Source organism: Megascapheus bottae, chromosome X, assembly GCF_031878675.1.
Source record: "Megascapheus bottae isolate mThoBot1 chromosome X, mThoBot2.hap1, whole genome shotgun sequence".
Lineage (NCBI taxonomy): Eukaryota > Metazoa > Chordata > Mammalia > Rodentia > Geomyidae > Megascapheus > Megascapheus bottae.
In genome coordinates this window covers 90,059,504-90,080,662 of record NC_143547.1, presented here as the reverse complement: position 1 = coordinate 90,080,662, position 21,159 = coordinate 90,059,504, and positions in this window count along the sequence as shown.

Genomic DNA, 21,159 nt, shown 5'->3' with positions numbered 1-21,159 from the left:
TAAATCAGAGATTTGGCAGCTTCTGGCCACTAGGCCGAATCCAGCTTAGCTAGTGCCAAAGAACTGTAGTTAGAGTTAGCAGCTGTATCCTGAATCCATTGCAGAAATCAGCGCACTTTTTTTTTTTTGGTTGTTCGTGAGAATTGAACTCTGGGCCTGAGCCCTATCCCTGAGCTCTTCAGCTCAAGGCTATCTTCCCACCCTTGAGCCACAGCGCCACTTCTGGGTTTCTGGTGATTAATTGGGGATAAGAGTCTCAGGGACTTTAGTGCCCATACTGGCCTTGCTGGCCTTTAACCACGATTCTCAGATCTCAGCCTCCTGAGTAGCTAGGATTACAGGTGTCAGCCACAGATGCATGGCAACTGCACTTATCCCCCCCCCCCCACACCAAACCGACCATTTGAACAGAGGATTAGAAATACAGGTAATTTCACACTCATCTTTTGTCAACAAAGTGCCATGCTCCTGTACTTGTTTGATCTCAGTAGCCCAGGTTACCTAATAGCCAAATGCATACCATGGTATGCTAATTAACTTATCTCTAGTGTATTATCAGTGTTTAATAAACACTACATGAAATGATTCACAGCAACAAGAGTGTCTCCCATTCCTTTTGAACTTTAAAAAAATATATAGCATTCCGGGAGCATGGGAAATGCGATGTGTCCCCTCATCTTGAACCTCTGTAGTGCTGACTTCTTTTTTTTTTTTGCTTTTATTTTTTTCTTGACAGTAGTTGTTGCTAAACTCATTTTCAGGTAAATCTATACCATAGATAGAGAATGACATATACAGTTACCTGGGGATGATTGGATGGGAGAGGTTTGAGTTTCAAATTAAGATTCCAAGAACAAAAATGCAATAAATAAATGGTATTTGCTGCCCATGCCTGGGTTTCCTATCTAGTAAATTCTGGATCTTCCCTAGACTTGACCCCATGCCATTGTTTAGACAAAGCATAGACATATTCATATTGAGAACCCCCAAAACCTGTCACATAGTTCTCTAATGAAGTGACAAATCCCATTTCCCTCTTGAAAGAGGTAGTTTACAGCCCTGTGATCAATCCCCCTGCCTTTCCTTTGTTTCTGTCCCATTCTCTCAACTAGTACTCCATTTGACTGAACTCCTAGCTTGCCCCTCCCTTTTTTTCTGTATGAATCATAGTTTTATGAGTAATGAAGCTACTGGAGTTAAGATTTGTTTTACTCTGCCTTCCCTAACTCCCAACATTGTCTCCAGTGCCACAGAAAGCAATAGTTGGAGGCATTTTCAGGTTACACTTACCTCACTCTAAGGTTATCCCAGCAATTCCAACACTGTGGATGTGCTTCAGTATCAACGATCTGTGCAACTCTCCATGTAACCAGAGACTCTCTGATGCCCCAGAAATCCCTCCAAGAATTGGCTTCTAAGACTGGGTGCTTTCTTACTCATGCTATAATCCCCAGGGAATGAATATCCTGAATATAGAACTAAGAAGCTTCTACTAGCTGCTGTAAAGGTTAACAATTGGGGCTGAGAGTATGTAAATCCATTCTTGAACATTTTTTTTGTCAGTCTTGGGGCTTCCACTCTAGCCCTAGGCTACATCCCTGAGCTCTTCAGCTCAAGGCTACTGCCCTACCCCTTAAAGCCACGGCACCACTTCCAGTTTTCTAGAGGTTTAATTAGAGGTGAGTGTTTTAGTCTTTAGTGCCCAGGCTGGCTTTGAACTGTGATCCTCAGATCTCAGCCTCCTGAGTATCTAGGATTATAGGAGTCAGCCACCGCTCCCTACTTGAACTTTCTTAAAGGTGAACCAGAGAGTCAGGTGCCGATGGCTCAAGCTTGTAATCCCAGGTACTCAGGAGGCTGACATCTGAAGAGTGTGTTTAAAGATGTGGCTTAAAGTGGTAGAGTTAGCCTTGTGCAAAAGAGCTCGAGGACAGCTCCCAGGCCCCAAGTTCAAACCCCAGGACCAAAGCAAAAAAAGAAGGCCAGGCATTAGATGTACAATTGGAGATTACAAAGATCCCTGAGAGTTCTGACAATTCAAAAAGGGGAAGTTCAATGTTCCTCCATTTAAGAAGCTCAGGAAGCCCTGTTACCAGTGCATGGCTTCTCTGGTTCCCTGCAGTCTTTTGAGGGAGCATCTCTCTCTCTCTCTCTCTCTCTCTCTCTCTCTCTCTCTCTCTCTCTCTCTCTCTCTCTCTCTCTCTCTCTCTCTCTCTCTCTCTCTCTTTCTCTATTTTTACCGGTCATGGGGCTTGAACTTGGCCTGGTCACTGTCCCTGAGCTCTTCAGCTCAAGGCTAGTGCTCTACCACTTGAGCCACAGCACCATTTCTGGTTTTCTGGTGGTTCATTGGAGATAACAGTCTCACAGACTTTGGTGGCTGGGCTGGCATCGAACTGTGTCTACACTAGGATTACAGGTGTGAGCCAATGGTGCCCAGTGTATATTTCTGTCCTTAGAAAGCTATCCCAACCAAAAAGTTGTACACTGTTCTAAATTTTAAAAAATACTTTTCACAGGCCCCCCAAATGTACAGAAGTACATTGAAGGGGAGGGAAGGGCATACAAAGGTTCTACCATGCTGCCTATACACAGAGCAGAGTCCAGGCTTGAGTGGCTGAGTCCTTTTGGCAGCTCTGAATGAAGAAGTCTAAGCTTGAACTCTGCCGCTGGCTAAAGAAAATAGTTACAGTGACCTGGGAATGGAAAACTGGCCCATAAGAGTCATTTCCTTTTCACAGATGCTTAGTGAGGAGGATAACTATTCTAGGCCAAAACAGGCCAAGAAACCAATTATACCTATAATCCTAACTACCCAGGAGACTGAGATTTGAGGATCCAAGTTTGAAGCCAGTCCAGGCAGAAAAGCCCATGAGACTTTTATCTCTAATTAACCAGCAAAATGTCAGAAGTGGAGGTAGGTCTCAATGGGTAAAGCAATAGCCTTGAGCAAAAACAAGCCAGCAATGGACCAAGGCTGTTAGTACAAGCCCAATACTAGCATACAAAAACAATGGGCCAACAAGACGAATTCCTTCATTGATCATTCACGGAAGCTTCTACATATGTGTTATCATTCACTGAAGTTTCTCCATATGTGTTATCATTCACTGAAGTTTCTCCATATGTGTTATCATTCACTGAAGCTTCTACATATGTGTTATCATTCACTATAGCTTCTACATATGTGTCAGGCAGGAGCTATGAGCAGACTATGTGATACAGCCTCAGCTTCATCCATCCTCTATGAGAACTTGAATTCTAGCTTGGGAGCCAGACTTGTAAGGCCCAATGATGAGGCAATGTATAGTGTGCTTCCCAATTTCTGGGAGTGTGTTCTCATCTGTAGTTTCAGCCACTTTGGAGGCTTAGGCAGGAAGATTACTTGAGCTCAGGAGATTGAGGCCAGCCATATCTAAAGCAACAGAAACACTCCCCATATCCATACTCAACGAGGGAAATTTGGCCAAGCCATATTTGGCCACTCGCTCCCTGCCTAAAGAGGACAGTGATGAGGGCTGTTTCCACCATTAAGTAGAGATGTAACATCAAATGAACCTAGTATCTGTCTTCCTTATTCCTGAAACCATTACAATGCATATAGATAATTCCTGTCAGTCTTCTCTCACAGAAAATCCGAATGTACATGAATCAGTTACTGAGAAAAGGAGTGCTTTCCCTTTTCTTCTCTACCAGTGTGCATGTGATAGAAGAGTTAAAGGCTTTGCCTTTGAAGGTTTCCATGGAGCATTAGAAACAAACAGATCCATTGCCTTTGGCAGATAATTCAAGGTCTGATACGTTTGTTTATTTATCATTAGAAAAACAATACCTTCCTAACTATGATGAAATCAAAATACAAAATACATTCTACATTCACACTGGAGATGCATTCTATAGGATGTATCTGTATTGGCTAGCTCAAGATTTCACCCAGTTATACATTGTTCTCTAAATGTATCTCATTAGGACATCCAGTGGTATACTTTCTTGAAATATGCCATAATCAAGATAATGGAGCTACAGAATTCTCTTAATAAGTTCCTGTCCAGACCCAGAGCAGCTAATATTTTTGTTTGTTTAATGCATTTTATTTACAAACTTTCTATTATAATGAAACATTTTTGAGTGTTTTTTGTTGCTTTTTTACATTTTTGCTTCCAATAGTACATTTACATGTTTATTATTATTATTATTATTATTATTAGTAGTAGTAGTAGTAGTAGTAGTAGTAGTATTTATTTTGTCAGTCATGGAGTTTGAATTATGGGCCTGGGTGCTGTCCCGGAGCTCTTTAGTTCAAGGCTAGCACTCTACCACCTTAAGGCACAGTGTCACTTCCAGTTTTCTGGTGGTCAATTGGAGATAAGACTCTCATAAACTTTCATGCCCAGGCTGGCATTGAACCATGATCCTCAGAGCTTAGCCCCCTGAATAGTTAGGACTATAGGCGTGAACCACCAGCACCCACCCATCTTGATTATTTTTAATAAATAATTTAAAATTTCTCTTTAAATAGTTGCACAAAAGGATTTCAGTTCAACATGTCAATTACTGGACGGAAGGTATCATGATCAATGCCAACCTTTCCATCATTCTCACCCAATCTATACCAACCTCAGCCAATCTCTCGAGTTTCATTCCATTTTCACAATCGTCTTCCCCTCAGAGAAGACATATTTCATCTTTCCTAGTATTCATTTTGTTCAACTGTCTCTTAATTAGTCATAGAAGTTACACCATCAGAATCCACTCCTATGTATATAACATGTATTAGTTTGGTCATGTATATGTATATATGCTCTTGTATATATTTTCATATGTTTATATTTCAAATCTGACTTCCATATATGATAGAAAATGTGCATCCATCCTTCATATCTTTGAGCCTGGCGTAATTTTTCAGATCCTTCCATTTCTCTGTGAATGCCAATATTATTCCTCCTGATAGTAAGATTCCACTGTATGAATGAATGTATGTGTATCTATATACGCTTGTTCGTGTATTTATACACATGTATATCACAGTGTCTTGATCTATTCATTGTTTGTAGGGTATCTGGGGGCAGCTAGTCTTAAAAGAGCTTTCATTGCAAGAATAAGACTGTTAAATTTCCAGTAGTTAGATACCTTGCGGCCTTCTTCTACACTGAAGGTCAGGATCCTGTTTAGTCTTCATAGTTTGTTTCTGTTATAGATTATTCTGATCCTAAAAGAAAACATGAGGAAGGAAAGGCATTTCTCTCTACCCCAAATCACACTACCTTCTGGCTATTTACAAGCAGATAAATTAGACATTCTTGTATTATTCGGATTTTTTCATATTTCATGAAGATACACAAACTGCTTTGTGTCTTACTTCCTTTATCTAGCACAATTAAGTCAGATAGTCTCAATGTCAACCAGTGTACAGTACTTTTGGAAGCTAATTTATTGTTCATCTTTACTTGCATGTTATTTGGAGAATGAAGAGTAATAAGAAGCATATATGAAAGCATTTATGAAAGGAGACTAAAAAGATACAGTAATGAAGCCAGTGTGGTGCAATGCAAGAATACCAAAATAAAAAAAGATCATCCCCTAAAAAGTCCCTTTTGTTTAACTTCTTATAAGAATAAATTAAAACATGCTGTGAAATTAACAATTGTACAACACTTGGTGCTGCAATAATTAATTGTTTTGGAAGCTCATCCTATAATATGAATCAATATAGAATTCAAAAGGAACTAAAAAAGAAATGTGAGGGCTGAGCCAAAACCTATAGAAAAATAAAAATGAAAGAACTACTCATCACTTTTAAACGTGATGGAAAGGCAAACACCAGTGGCTCACTCTTGTAAATCTTAGCTACTGAAGAATCTGACATAACGAGGATCTTGATTGAGGTCAATTTGGAAAGAAAGAAAGAAAGAAAGAAAGAAAGAAAGAAGAGAGAGAGAGAGAGAGAGAGAGAGAGAGAGAGAGAGAGAGAGAGAGAGAGAGAGAGAGAGAGGGAAAGGAACTGAGAAAGAAAGAAAGAGGAATAAAAGAAGAGAGGAAGAAAAGAAAAGAAAAAAAAAGGAAGAAAGAAGTAGCAATAGATCGAAATTGGGCCTGTTGCCCTGTGGTGAATTATGTCCATGTCATGGAGGAGGCCCCTGGCTTACAACTCCTTCCTTAACCCATCCCAAAAACACAGTGAATGGGACAGACCAATGATTTATAGCGTGTGTGTGTGTGTGTGTGTGTGTGTGTGTGTGTGTGTGTGTGTGTGTATCCTGGAGCTTGAACTCAGGGCCTGGGCTCTATCCCTAAGCTTTGTTGCTCAAGTCTAGTGCTCTACCACTTGAGTCACAGCTCTACTTCTAGCTATTTTTTCTCCTTAATGGGAGATATGAGGCTCTTTGATTTCAACTTTTTGTTGGATAACAAGGGACTGATAAAGACTTGCTACCCAGGCCGGATTTGAGTCACAACTCTCCAAGTGTCACTATCCTAATAGCTAAGAATTATATGAGCCTTTAAGGCTATTTCAAGGGGTGTATAATTTAGGATGGCAGTTTTCTCTCATTGTAGGTAGGGTATTGCCTTCCAGGGAACACTGATTCCATTGCTCCTAAGAAAAGTCAGCTGTCAATCACTCTCTTCTTCAAACCTGTTTTTTGTTTTGTTTTGTTTTGTTTTACTGTCCTTGGACACTTCTTGTTCAAGGCTAGCACTCTACCACTTGAGTCACAGCACCAGTACCGGATTTTTCTGTGTATGTGATACTGAAGGATCGAACCTAGGGCACCATGCTAGGTGAGCACTCTAGTACTAGGCTATGCTCCCAGCCCCAAACATGTTCTTATTTTCTTTTTTGTTGGTCATGGAACTTGAACTCTGGACCTGGGTGTTGTCCTTGAGCTCTTCAGCACAAGGCTACTGCCCTACCCTTGAGCCACAGCACCATTTCTGATTTTTCTGGTGATTAATTGGAATTAAGAGTCTCATGGACTTCTTAGTGCCCCAGCTGGCTTTGACCCGTGATCCTCATTTCTCAGCCTCCTGAGTAGCTAGAATTACAGGCATGAGCCACCATGCCCAGCTCCCAAACATGTTTTTAACTTGTTAAACGTATCTAGTGATTTTTGAAATGCTAGTTGCTAATCTTTTATTTATAAAAATGTGACTTGCTTCTTTTTCATACATGTTTCTGTGGCTCAAGTAGTAGAGCACTAGCCTTGAGAAAAGCCCAAAGACAGTGCTCAGGCCCCGAGTTCACTCCCCAAGACTGGCAAAACAACAACCACAACAAGAATACACACACACACACACACACACACACACACACACACACACACACACGAGCCTTTTATTTCTCTAAACATATTGAACAGGATTATTTTTAATATGTCTGATAACCTGACTACCTGAGAGTTTGTGGGTCTGTTCCTTATGTGTTCTGTCTCATTCATATGTTGGATCTTTGAGTTTGATGATATCGTTTGCTCCTTGTTTTTTGTGTGTGAAATGATTTGTGGTTTTGAATAAAGATGGAGCTCTAAGAAGGAGTTTAAATGGGGGCAGTACTTGCCAGGGACAATGCATGACAATGTGAATTTAGGGCAAGTGCAAGAGGTTAGAACTTTTTGGTAATAATCACACACATAGTCACACACTCTCCACTTAGCTGCAAAAAACAAGGAAATGTTTATTTCACTTACTTAGATGCCTGTTTCTGGCTCATCTTCACATTAAAGATGTAGACCTTTAGAATAGTAGATTATGTGGGTAGGGGAACCTAATTAGTCTATCCATCTTGGTAGAGCCCTGAGCTTTAGGTTCTGTCTCTATGTCTAGTGAAATTATATACACAAAAGAGGAAAATCAAGTCAAACTGGTTTAGCAAATATCCTTAGGGATAAATTAACTTTAGTGTTTAGATTAAGTCTTTGGGTTACTGCCTTCATTTTGGGCTTGGTAATTCCTTACTATACTATGAGCCTTTTCATAAATTTAAAAAGATTCTCTCTCTCTGTTTTTGTCCCCTTTCTTTCCACATGTACACATGCATGCATGTAGATAGATAAATATGTATAGTATACATATATAACATTATATGTGCATGTATATTTTATATAATAGTTTAAATTGTGGTTTGACTGGTGAAACTGAATATTAGAGAGTTATATCATGAAAGCATACCTTTATAGCTAATGAGACTAACAAATATAAAAACATAATACATTAGTAGGTGTATAGTGAAAACAATACTCCTGATAGGAATATACATTGAGTATAAATTAGCTCACCCTGTAATAAAGGACTGTTTTGCAATATAAATCCAAAGTCTTTTGAATGTTAATAAATTAGAATGAATAATTCTACTTCCAGAAATATGTACCCATTGAGCAAAGAAGCTCAAAAACATGTATGTTCCTGGATGTTTATTGAAGTGTTATATCTGTAAAATGACATATAACCATGGGCCAGGAATTTGGCCTAGTGGTAGAGTGCTTGTCTAGAATGCATGAAGCGATCGGTTTGATTCCCTGGCACCACATACATAGAAAAAAACCGGAAGTGGTGCTGAGGCTCGAGTGGTAGAGCTCTACCCTTGAGAAAGTCCAAAGACAGTGCTCAGGGCCTGGGCTCAAGCCCAGGACTGGCGAAAAATGACATATACAATCACTTATTGGTACATGTATTTATAGAATGCATATTTATGTTGGGAAAAGATTATACTGTAAGGTTAAGTGAAGATCACACAATATTATATTTATTAGCACAATCCTGTTGCATATATGTGTATATACACATGGAAATATATCAGAATGTTAATAGATATGGTATTATGGCTAATGCTCCTTTTTGAACTGAAACATATTCTTCAGGCTAGCTAAGCATGTATCTTTTACAGTCTAAGAAAAACGTGTCGATAAGAAAGAAATACATTAGGAACATTTGTGAGTACTGATAGCAATTATTTAAATGATATTCTTATTATAGTTAGTTCTTGAGGATATAAAACAGTAGAATATAAAACTGTAAAGATACCTTTATGTTGATGTCAATAACACTTTATGTCCTATGGTCCTAAATTCAATGATCTAACTAATATTCAGAAAACCATTTCTACCTAGTTGAATAAAAATGAGTTTCCTTTTACTTATGGGGCAAAACTTCTCTTGCTCTTAAGGAAAGTAGGGATTATGGCTACACTTCTCGGGCTCTATCCTTCTATCAAACATGCTGTGCGTTTGTGTGGTAACCTTCCTCACATCATCCTTTTCTATCTATTGCTTTCTCTTTCAGTCACCTAACAGGATTCTATGATCATAATTTTTTTTCTGTATGTTTGTTGAGGGAACCTCATATGTGCTCATGATTAAATATTGCCGGTTTGCGCATGGCATATTTTCCCCCTATTTTATTCCCCTGTTTATATCGTGAGTGCTCTTGTTGTGATGTAAGCATTGTTGTATTCTCTGGATAATACTTGACAATTGGGATGGGTGTGTTGCATCTGGAAAGTTCTGTACGGCATCCACAGTGGTAGAAGTAGTTTCTGCTGGCTTCTGCAATTCACACTAGAGACCATGGCTATTTCTATGGTGGTAGTTTGTCCTCCATACCACCCAAATAAGAGCTGGGCAGCACTCGGTTGTTTGCATACTGAGCAACAGTTGATTCCTTGGAGCCTTGGAGTTGAGGCTGCCATGAACAGTTGTGCAGGATGCACAATGTACTGAGAGATGGCTAGCTGAAAGAACAAGGAAGAATTGGAAACCCAATCTGGGTTGTCCTGCCATGGCAAGTACAGTCCAGAGCTGAATCCAGAAGAGCAAGTGGGTACTTGCCTGTGATCGACCTGCCTAGCAAGGGCATTGCCCTTTCACCAAGCTTTAGAGAGACCTAGAGCAGGTGTCCTTCCCTAATCTGTATAAACATGGAATGTAGACTAACTGTGACTCTGCCTCCGGAGTCAGTGTGTATCAATGTTGAAGAAATTGCCAGTCTCCCTTTCGTCTTACATACCAAGGAAATCTCTGCTCCTTTACTCACTGCAACATCCTGCAAATGCAGTACAGCATCATTTAGAGAAGTGTTTGTTGACTGAAAAGTGTGAAGGAATTACTGTAGTCCCAAAGGGATCCTACATGTGACCTAAGATCACTTATTTTCCTGAAACTGCTCTTTTCTCTTTAATTGGTGACAGTATCTTCCATATCCAAAAGGCTCACACATTGCATGCGTGAAGCTAGGTCTGGAGACAAATTCAAGTGACAACTACTATTCAATTACTCAGAAATGCCTCCCCTCTAGAGGCAACTCGTGCTTTCTTCCTGAGCCAAATTTGTGTAGGTAACTTTCTTCCACAGGACAGCTGATCTCCCAGGAGGCTTCTTAAGTCCTTTAACAGACACGCATTTCTGCTAGGCCTGCTCCACCAGTTTCCTAGCCATGTCCAGACATGCACAAAGCTAGCATTCACTTGGTTTAGGCTCCAGTGAAGACCTGACCTACCCCTAACTATCCATACACACAGAGCCACACTGAATATACATTCTTAGTCATAGTCAAGTTCATACACATCATCGTCTCATGCAGAGCTGCACACTCTCCCCCTTGACCTCACACTTGTATGTCATCACTGTTGTCTGTAAAAATAAGCATACATGTGTACATTTACATATGCATGCACAGAGGGCCATTCATACCTTCGTAATATACTTGTAGTTTTAGTACTTTGTCAAAGAACTTGATTTAAAAAAAATAATAATTCTTGGAACTCCTATTCTTTTGGCTTAAATTCACACAAAGTATGCCCTTAGTAGGGCCATCTCCAACCCATTTCTGATACCTGAAAAACTCATATTTCTGATCTACTCTGATCAGTAACTACACACACACACACACACACACACACACACACACACACACACACACATAGTTATACACACACACACACATGTATAGTCTAGGTCCTCTGCTTTCTTGTTTGAACTTCAATTTGAAATTTGTGGTTAAATTTCAACAATCTCACAGTTGATACGGACATATGTCCCCTAGATGGGATAACAGATTAGATTAGAAGAAGCGGTGATCCCAGGATACTATGTCATGTTATTTCTAAAAGCCACAAAGCATTATTTTTCAGGCATGCTGAAGAGAAACATCACATGAAGTATTACTTAAAGTAGGTCTTAAAGGACATGGGGACTTCGCCATGCAAAGACAGAGCCAAGAAACTGGAGAAGAGAGATTGTTCATTGTTATGTCTAGGCATAAGAAGTAGTTCAGAAGTCTTTAGTGAATATGCATGAAGGGGAAAAGTTATCTGGGTAGAGTCTTGGAAAGATTTGTAGAATTGTTTTCAAGTTTGACCTTAGTGTTTGGAAAACAAGGGCTTTTACCCTGGAGTATCTCCAGCTGCTATGTGGAAGTTGAATTGTAACAGGGTGTGACTAAAGCGGGAGAGACCTGCTAGGAGATTGTGCAAGAACCCAGACAGAAGGTGAGGGTAAATGGGACTAAGTGGGTGGAGCCAAAGAGAAAAGGACAATTTCCAAAGTTGTAGGGGGGGGGCAGGGAGAAGGGAGTGATAAGGGTTAGACAGAGGTTGGACTTGACAAGCTCTCGGAAACCACAGCAAGATCTTTGCACAAGCGGGATGTGGTGGGATTGGCATTTTCCCCAAATGGCTGCAGGGTGGAGAAGGATAGAGAGGGGAAGAGGAGGGGCAGAGGAGCAGGGTGTTGCAATCGTTATGCAAGACTTGCTAGAGGTCTAGCCACAGCCGAGGGCTGTGCCAGTGGAAGTGGATATGAGTGAGTGGGTTTGAGAGAGAAACCATAACGCAACGGTGGAACTTGATGGCAAACATTTGTAAAAAGCAAGGGTACACCAGGGGATCCCGTTGAGGGCTGGTGTATGATTTTCTCTAGGTTTTAATGGAACAAAAGATTCCTATCTCCTTAGTGCACAAGACTGATGAAGACTTACTCATGGGAAGAACGTGGGCTTAGTAATGAGGCCAAAAGTTTGTTGTGAGCACATAGGACATTTATTGAACCTCTCTACTCAGCTAATGCATTTGGCCTGCTCTCCTCTACAACTCACATCCTTTTCTTCCCAGCCAACTCAAGGACAACTGGTGTTCTGAATACTGTGATGACTTCCTTTCATAAGACAGCCTGTTCAGTGTCAGACTCTCCATACACTTTCATCGCTTTCCTACTCTCCATTCTCTTGCCAAGCTAGGGAGACAAAATGATGATCTATATTCTCCACTGGAGGAAAATGTGGTTCACAAATCCTTAGTAGGGTCACTAAATACAAGAACACACATGCTTGATTTCGATCTGTGTAACTTCAAATGTACATGCTCCATCAGCGGTCAGGGCTTCCTGAACCTCAGCTGTATGATAAAAATCGTCTGGGTAATATTTATCCATTTATTTATAGTAATTAATTAATTAATGAATATCTTTGTTTACAGTGGCAGTATCGTGGCTTGAATGCAGGGCCTGGTGTTATCCTTGAGCTTTTTTTGTTCAATGTTAATGATTTATTACTTGAACAACAACTGTACTTCTGGCTATTTGGTGATTAATTGTAGATAAAAGTCTCATGGCTTTTTTCCTGCCCAGGCAGACTTCCAATCATTATGCTCACATCTTAGCCTCCTGAATAACTCAACCTACAAATGTGTAATTGCCTGGATCTCCCTTTCTTTTCAAAACACCTTTATTGAGATAGAATTCATATCACACATTTCTTTCATGTAAAGCATATAAATCAATGGCTTTTGTATATCTACAAATAATTGTGATTATCACCATACTCAATCAGAACATTTCATTTCTTCAAAAAAAAAAAACCAACAACTGCACAACCATTATCTCTCAGTAACTATCCCCACTATTCATATTACCCAAGAACACCTATTAGTTTTCTGTCTATAGGTTTTCTAATCTGGAATTTCCTAGGAATGGAAAAATCACATCTGAACTTTTCTGACTTTTTCCAAACTACATTCAAGTTTTAATATATCTCAGTGCCTCTTTTTTCTTTTATCCAGGCAGAAAAGAGTTTATTTGGGGAGAGCAAACTGCAGGCCCACACACGATGGAGGCGTGCGGAGATAGAGGGGAAGGAGAAAGAGACAAAGAGAAAGAGGATTTCTTTCTTTTTTAATGTGCAAATAACAGTACATTGTAGGTTTATAAACCTTTTTCATCTCTTCAGCAATGGATATCTTTGGGATCGTTTCCATCTTTTGGCTATTATGAATAATGGTATCATGTTGCTAGAAACCCCTCATATACAAGGTTTTGTATAAACATTTATTTTTTTATTCTCTTGGACATATACCTAGGAATAGAATTCCTTGATCATGTGGTCACTCTGTATTTACTTCAGGAACTGTTAGACTATTTAACAAATTCCTTCTGGTTGTATGTATTTAATGAATTGCCCATTGGGGGATGATTTCCAGTTGATATAAGTAGTCCCCCATGTAGGTTCCAGTGTGTACTATGCATTGAGCTCCACTGCATTACACAGTTCACAGTGACATGTGGTACACAAAAGTACTTAATATTATCTCTTGCAGGGGAATCATTAACTCCAGGTACATAACAAGAAGCCAGTGGTGCTTTAGTATTCATTCATTAGCTAAGCCAACTAACCTAATACCATAAGATTTTACTAGAACTTTCAAGATATTTCCCTTTCTTTTCTTTCACCAAGGTTGCTCTTCAGAGTAGAAAGACAATGCAACAGATATCAGGCAGGATTTTCAATGTTTTGAAAAGATAGTGCTTCCACAGGCTTCTCGTCCTACTCCCTACAATGATACCCTGAGAAACTGTGATATTTCCAGAGTTCCTTAAGAAAGGCTGAGCTCCCTGGTAGAAAGGAAGTGGACGTAGGAGAGCCAGGTGAAGGCATGATTGTTTTGGCAAGCAATAAAGGGAGAAAACTGGCAATAGGTTGGTTGCCTTTTCTCATCCCCTTTCTGCCTGCAGGCAGTTCCATATTCTCACATTTCTAGAGTGTGAGATATGTTCGACTCAGCTAGTAGAGGACACTGGGTGTGGGAGATGGAGTATGGGGGTGGAGAGAGGGGGGGTTCAAAAAGACACATCCTGGATTTCATCATTCCACCCAAAGAGAGCCCCTCCCTGTTTGGCACAGTTCAGTGCCTAGAGATTTGCAGCTGAGGATTCTCAAAACATTTCCAAGAGTATGTTTACAGCAGAACACACTGAATCGATTGCTAATTATCCACTTCATATTGCTTCCAGGCCTTTGCCCTTTTGCCCCGTCCTCTTGACTCATTTTTAAAAGAAGAAATGCCACACTGTTGAAATTCCAGCCATTTCTCATTACCAACACACAGTATGTAGTTTATACATGCACAGAATGATTTCAGACATATTAGGTACAATTTTGACCCTTACAAAAGTTTTAAGATATTATCAGCCAAGGGATGGAAACCCAGATGCCCTACTACAGATAAATGGATACAAAAAATGTGGTACATATATACAATGAAATTCTACATAGCCACCAGACAAGATAAAATAAAGGCATTTGCTGGGAACTGAATGAAACTAGAGCAAATCATGTTGAGTGAGATAAGACCAAAAGAACAAAAGGCACATGGTCTCCTTATTATGTGGATATTAGATCCAAACAGCACAAGAGCGATGACTCAATACTCAGGTACTCAAGGTCATTGACATGATCTTGGAGATATAAATATAACTACATACACATAAAAATCTATGATGGGATATATACTCAATAGGCATAATGCTATATTATATATACCGATATGTATCTATGATATGCAAAAATCTCAGTTTAATTTAAATTTTGTTCTTAAATTTAGGTGCCAGTGATTTCATATAGCGATCCCATTCTTGAATACTTATTTGTTAAACTTGACATTTGAAATATTTAAAAAAAATTAATGTTAATAAAATCTTTTTTAAAACAGTAAATTTAAGAAGATATTATCTGGCGCCAGGAGTTTGGCCTAGTGGTAGAGTGCTTGCCTAGTATGCACGAAGACCCGGGTTTGATTCCTCAGTACCACATACTTAGAAAAAGCCGGAAGTGGTGCTAAGGCTCAAGTGGTAGAGCTCTAGCTTTGAGAAAAATCCAAGGACAGTGCTTAGGCCCTGAGCCCAAGCTCAGGACTGGCAAAAAAAAGATATTATCTGTACTTATGTATGAATAAACTGATACTTTGGAATGATCAGATGACTTTTCTGTATATACACTACTAGTTTGAGGCAGTGATGGGACTTGAAGTATGGTGTTTTCTCTCTCTTTTTCTGTGTGTGTGTGTGTGTGTGTGTGTGTGTGTGTGTTGTGTTCAATTGTGTGCCAATTCTGGTGATTGAGCACTGTCCCATAGCTTTTTAAACTCAAGAATGGCACTCTACCATTTGAGCCACACCTCTACTTTTGCTTTTTTTTTGCTAATCTATTGGAAATAGATTGGCTTCAAACTCTTACCTTCAGATCTCAACCTCCTGAGTAGGTAGGATTACAGATATGAGACACTGGCACCTACAAAAATTTAATCTTTTGATGATACCCGATCTGCTCTGCCTTGCTGAGTTTAATATTCCAAATACTTTGGGAAGCATCTGTAAGTTAGAGGTAATTTTGTGGTTATCTTTATTGTCAAATTTCCCTGACTCTTGAACTACTAACATCAGTAAAGAATAATAATTTTTTTTGCCAGTCCTGGGCTTGAGCTCAGGGCCTAAACACTGTCCTTGGATTTTCTCAAGGCTAGAGCTCTACCACTTGAGCCTCAACACCACTTTTGGCTTTTTTCTATGTATGTCGTACCGAGGAATCGAACCCAAGTCTTTGTGCATGCTAGACAAGCACTTTGCCACTAGGCCAAACTCCTGGCCTCAAGAATAGTAATTTTTAAAAGTATCATTAAATAAGATTAATGAACCAGTTGAGCTTGAATAATATAAATTTATAATGGGACTAATTAATATTGTTTCTATTTAATATTTGCTGTTATCATTGAATATAATATTTGTTAAGATTTTTTTGAAGTCTAGAATCCTTTAGGAGATGTGGTAAATGAATAGACTATCTTTTAAATGGTGAATTTATAAATGTTTGAAAGGTCAAGTACCTATCTTTGAACCTCAGGTTAGAAACCAATACAAGGTAAAGAAAAAAAGATGATTGGTGCCTATCTAGGACTAAGGATTAGCAAGACAGTTTGTCAGACTCTTTTTCTTGGAACTAGGGTTTGAATATATTGCTTCATGCTTGCTCAACTTGCTTGCTTAGGTGGCCCTCTAACACTTGAGCAATGTTTCTAGCCTGGATTTTTGCTGATTATGGTGGAGATAGGGTCTTTTTCTACAGTGTTTTCAGTAGCTTGGATTACAGGCATGATCCACTGGCACGCAGTTCAGAAATTTTTTTTAAATATAGAAAATCTCAAATAGTGATCAACCTAATTACAAGTCAAAATTTAGAGTTGTCCATTTCCTTCTGCCACTGAAATCAGTATTTCTCCGATTTTCCCTGTCTCAGTTATTGGTATGACCCAAGTGTTGAAGCCACAACCCGAGACACTCTTGATTCTTGTCTTTGCCTGATCCAGCTCATGAACAGCTCTTACTAAGTTTCCCCCCATCATGTATGATAAAGCCATCAGCTACTCTTCATCTCCCTTCTCACCAGTCTGTCCAAGGGCATGTAGATTTATTGAGAAAATGCTTCCTAAAGTGATGGCATTTAAATTTCTCATAAAAAAATAATGGGTCATTTTGAAGTGAGAGGTAGGGGTGGCTTCAGGCTCTGAAGATAGCAAAATGGGTAGACCTATTCAAACAGGCAGAGTCCTACTTCTTCCTCTTCCTACTGTTTTATTTTCTTTCTAAACAATTTGGTGGTCAAGCTATTAAGTGGCCAGGAGTAAATTATATGAAAAGGCAAGTTGAGACCAAGAGTCAGATTCTGAGCCTAGAGAAGAAGGTCCACATAATGTAGGCAAACTCAGAAGCACGTCCAGCCAAAGTCTGAGCAGCATGGGATATACTGACAAATGGGGTTCCAGAGCTCAAAGGGAATGCCCAGATTTCCTACTCTTGAGTGAGGAAGGCATCCATGGAAGGTCAAGCAGGTGTGGGTACTGAAGTTCAAGTATAGTGAAGAGTCTATGAAAATGAAGACAAATGGCAAAAGATTAAGTTCACATTGGGGAAGGCCTGATGACTTCATGTTGCCCAAAGAATGGAAGAGATCAACCGTAGTAATAGAATGCATTGAAACCATGTGCCCTTCTGGTACAAGGAATACAGAAAAGTATAACTTTTGTGATAATTCTGAACTGGAAATGTGGCTTAGTAGTAGAGTGCTTTCCTAATATGCCTGAAATCCTGGGTTCAATTCCTTAGCATCACATACATAGAAAAAGATGGAAGTGGTACTGTGGCTCAAGTGGTAGAGTCCTAAACTTGAGAAAAAGAAGCTCAGGGACAGTGTTTAAGCCCAGAGTTTAAGCAAAAAAAAAAAAAAAAAAAAAAGCACATGACTTGAACTCCATCCAAAGAAAACAGTACATTCAGATAGTGGGCATTGGTATAATACCTGGCCTACCACCTTCAAATTGTATTTAACTTGTTTCTGAGAAATTGGGAAGCAATTGTAACAAATATAAAAATATAATGAAGAGTTTAATAGTGTTAGTGTATGACGCCTCATAGGGCAAATGAATACTTTTAACTTATGACTTGAGTAGCGGCAGGAGGATCATAACTTTAAGGCTAGCCAGGGTTACATCCCAACCCCTTGTCTCAAAAAAAAATAACAAAGCAAACTCATACAAATAGGGAGGAAACTTCATATTTCAAAAAAGACCGATTGCTTTGTATTCATTTAAGATACTTCATTTGTCCCACAAATCAGGTTCTTCAAGGCCTGTTTCTTCTTAGATTCCTGTCCTTTCCTTTATTACACTTTGTCCTTCATAACTGTCACTAATTAAATATTTGTATGTGTTTCTAGTTAATGTCTGTGTGCTGACAAAAGGGCAGTATTGTTCTTTATCTTTTTGGTCCATTTTTTACATTGCTGTATCCTCAGTGTTTAATAGAGTGCCTGACATACAGTTCTCAGTCAATAAATATCTGCTGATTACATAAATGGAGGGAAGTGGAGAGTTGAGGGGCAAGCAGGGGCCATTCTGTAAGGTACGGGTGGGGGCAGTATTAGGAGCCAATCCGGTTGAGAACAGTGTGGTTCATCCCGCCCCCCTACAACCCCATGCTTTGGAATCCAGTTCTTATGGAGAGAAATGTATAGCTGCTGCGCAACTGCAAGGCTTGAACCCCCATCTCCAACCTTCACAGTGCTGGTGTCTCAGGTATGGAGAAACTGTGAGCCTGCCAGTGGGAGATGGAACCTGAGTAGCTGGAAATCTTGTGGCCTCACTGGGAACAGACACACACTCAACCACTGGGGGAGCCCACCAAACACAGAAGTTGCCTTTGCCCTGAAGTGCCTGGCAGAGAGCCAGGATCTCTGTGCCACATCAGAGCCCAGGTGTGAAGTGGGCAGTGTACTGGGACTAGAAACTTCTCCAGGGGTGAACTCTCATCTAGTCTCATCTCATCTTCAGACAGGAAGTCTGGTCTTTCTTTCTCAGTATTTGGAGGCGGATATGGGGGAACATTCCACATACAGAGGAAGGTTTCAGTGAATGTACACCCATAATGCATGTCGTAGGACTGTAAATGGTTTGCTATGACTAGAAGATTAGGAAGGGGTTGGAACACTCCTGATAATGAGAGACAAGATACAAAAGGTCACATGTTAGTTGTTCCAGTAAGGTACTAAGATAATGAATTCTCCCCAGAGGCAGTGGAAAGCCTTTGGAAAAGCAGCTTCATGTGACCTCTTCATGTTGAATGCCTATAGGAAATGGTTTGGAACAAGTGGCAAACCACACATGATGCTAATAAAAAATCAAGTCTCAGTCTTGGTGAAGGTACAAATAAAAATAAGAGGCTTTACCTTAGAGTAGATGTGAGGTGTGGAAGAGAAAGTATATTTTTCCCTGCCATAAGCAATAAAGCAGTACAGTACATAGGGTTTCTTTGAAATGTTTCAGTTCCACCAGCTCACACACTATACTCATAAAGACGTCTGTCCAATCAGTAATTTGATGCACAGCTCTGGTGCTCAGAAAAATGTCTCCAGGGCTGGAGATATTCTTGGAAATGATATAACAGGAGCCATGATAAGGAATGGGATCACTCCCATGATGTGTAGTATAGAACTAAAGGTCAAAGGGAGAGCCTGGGAAATCTCTATTCCTGAAAGGATAAAAGGATGATGGCCTGAGGAAGGATGCTGGAGAAGGTAACTGAGGTCACTCTCCTAACTCATAGGTTTAATAGTCCTCAATAGTGCTGAATACAATGGCCCTGTGAAGTGCTCAAAGAATCCATTGAATGCACTGATTAGGAGGTTGTTGGAACACCACTAGGATTCAAAAAGAGCATTCTAATACTATGGGTGCATAATCCCTTATTTAAAACATGCTATTCTAAGTGTCATTTATACGAAGGCCATGCTTCAGACTGAAGGCCTAAACTACCATTACTTCACCTCATTATCTCCAGTGTCCCACAGTAAGATACATTGAAGTCCTAATCCTCAAGTACTTGAGAATGTGACCTTCCTTGGAAATAGAGCTGTTGCAGATGAAATCAAGTCTGGATAGGGTCATACCAGAGTAGAGCAAACCCTTAATCCAATATTACTGCTGACCTTAGAAGAAAAGAGGCATGGAAATGCAGAAGCTAAGCTTGAGGTCAGTGCTGTAGCTTTAAGGTAAGAAAGCCAAAGGTTGGCAGCAACCACCAGAAGCTAGGGAGAGTTAAGTTTTCGTCACAAAGATTTTATGTTCTTGTTTAAAGATATTCATGCTGTAGAAGAGTCATCCCTCTGTTTCTAATGCACCACTAAGTGAAAAGCTGAAAAAAAAAACCAACTAATAAACAAGTAGCATCTATAATAAACTCATTCAGAATCCCGCTCCTGCCATCATTGCCTAAACAATATAACATAAAATTATTTCCATGGCATTAACATTGTAATGTATCTTATGAATTATCTAAAGATGATTTGATGTATGTGAATAAACGTAGGTTAGATACAAACTAAATATTATACCATTTTAAATAAAGGATTCAGGCATTCACAGATTTTGGTATTCCACCAGGATCCTTGAACAAATTTCTTTTTTTTTTTTTGCCAGTCCTGGGCTTGGGCTCGGGGTCTGAGCACTGTCCTTGGACTTTCTCAAGGCTAGAGCTCTACCACTTGAGCCTCAGCACTATTTCCGGCTTTTTTCTATGTATGTGGTACTGAGGAATCAAACCCGGGTCTTCATGCATGCTAGGCAAGCACTTTAACCACTAGGCCAAACAAATTTCCCATGAATACTTAAAGACAACTATACTTTCTCATGACAACTCTAATAAATCCCTTTACAGGAAATATAAAACAGTGTCATTGCTCCGGGGACAAGCTCTGGTCATTAAATGAACCCTCACCAAGAGGGCTAAAGGTGTCATGTAAGTAGAAACACCCACCTACTTAACAGAGAGATTTAAACTACTTGAGTTCATACTGAATAAACTTTGAACTGGGAGTCAAAATGTACATCTTTGTTTTGAGTATCGTTTACAACTCAAATCCAGATTTTTTAATCTGCTATGTTTGTATGGATAATAAATAGAAAAAACCCCCACAAAATAGAGAAAATAAAATGTGAAGCATATGGTCATTTTATTGCTTCACTTTTTAAACTTTTTTATTAACAGACTTAATTTTACAGTTTAATTTTAAGTTTACAGGAAAACTGAGTAGAAAGTACAAAGAAATCTCATGTCACCATTGTCCCCACTTCTCTGTCTCACACTGGGAAGTTTCCCCGATTATCACCATCTTGCTTTTGTGTGGTAACTTTGTTGTAAGTACTGAAATGATATTGATATTTCATGACTTACCAGAGTTCTCACACTAGGGTTCACTGTGCTATAGAGCTCTATGGGGTCTGGTAAATACATAATGTTCTATATCCTCAATTATAAATATTATATAAAACAGTTTTATTGCTCCCTCCCAATC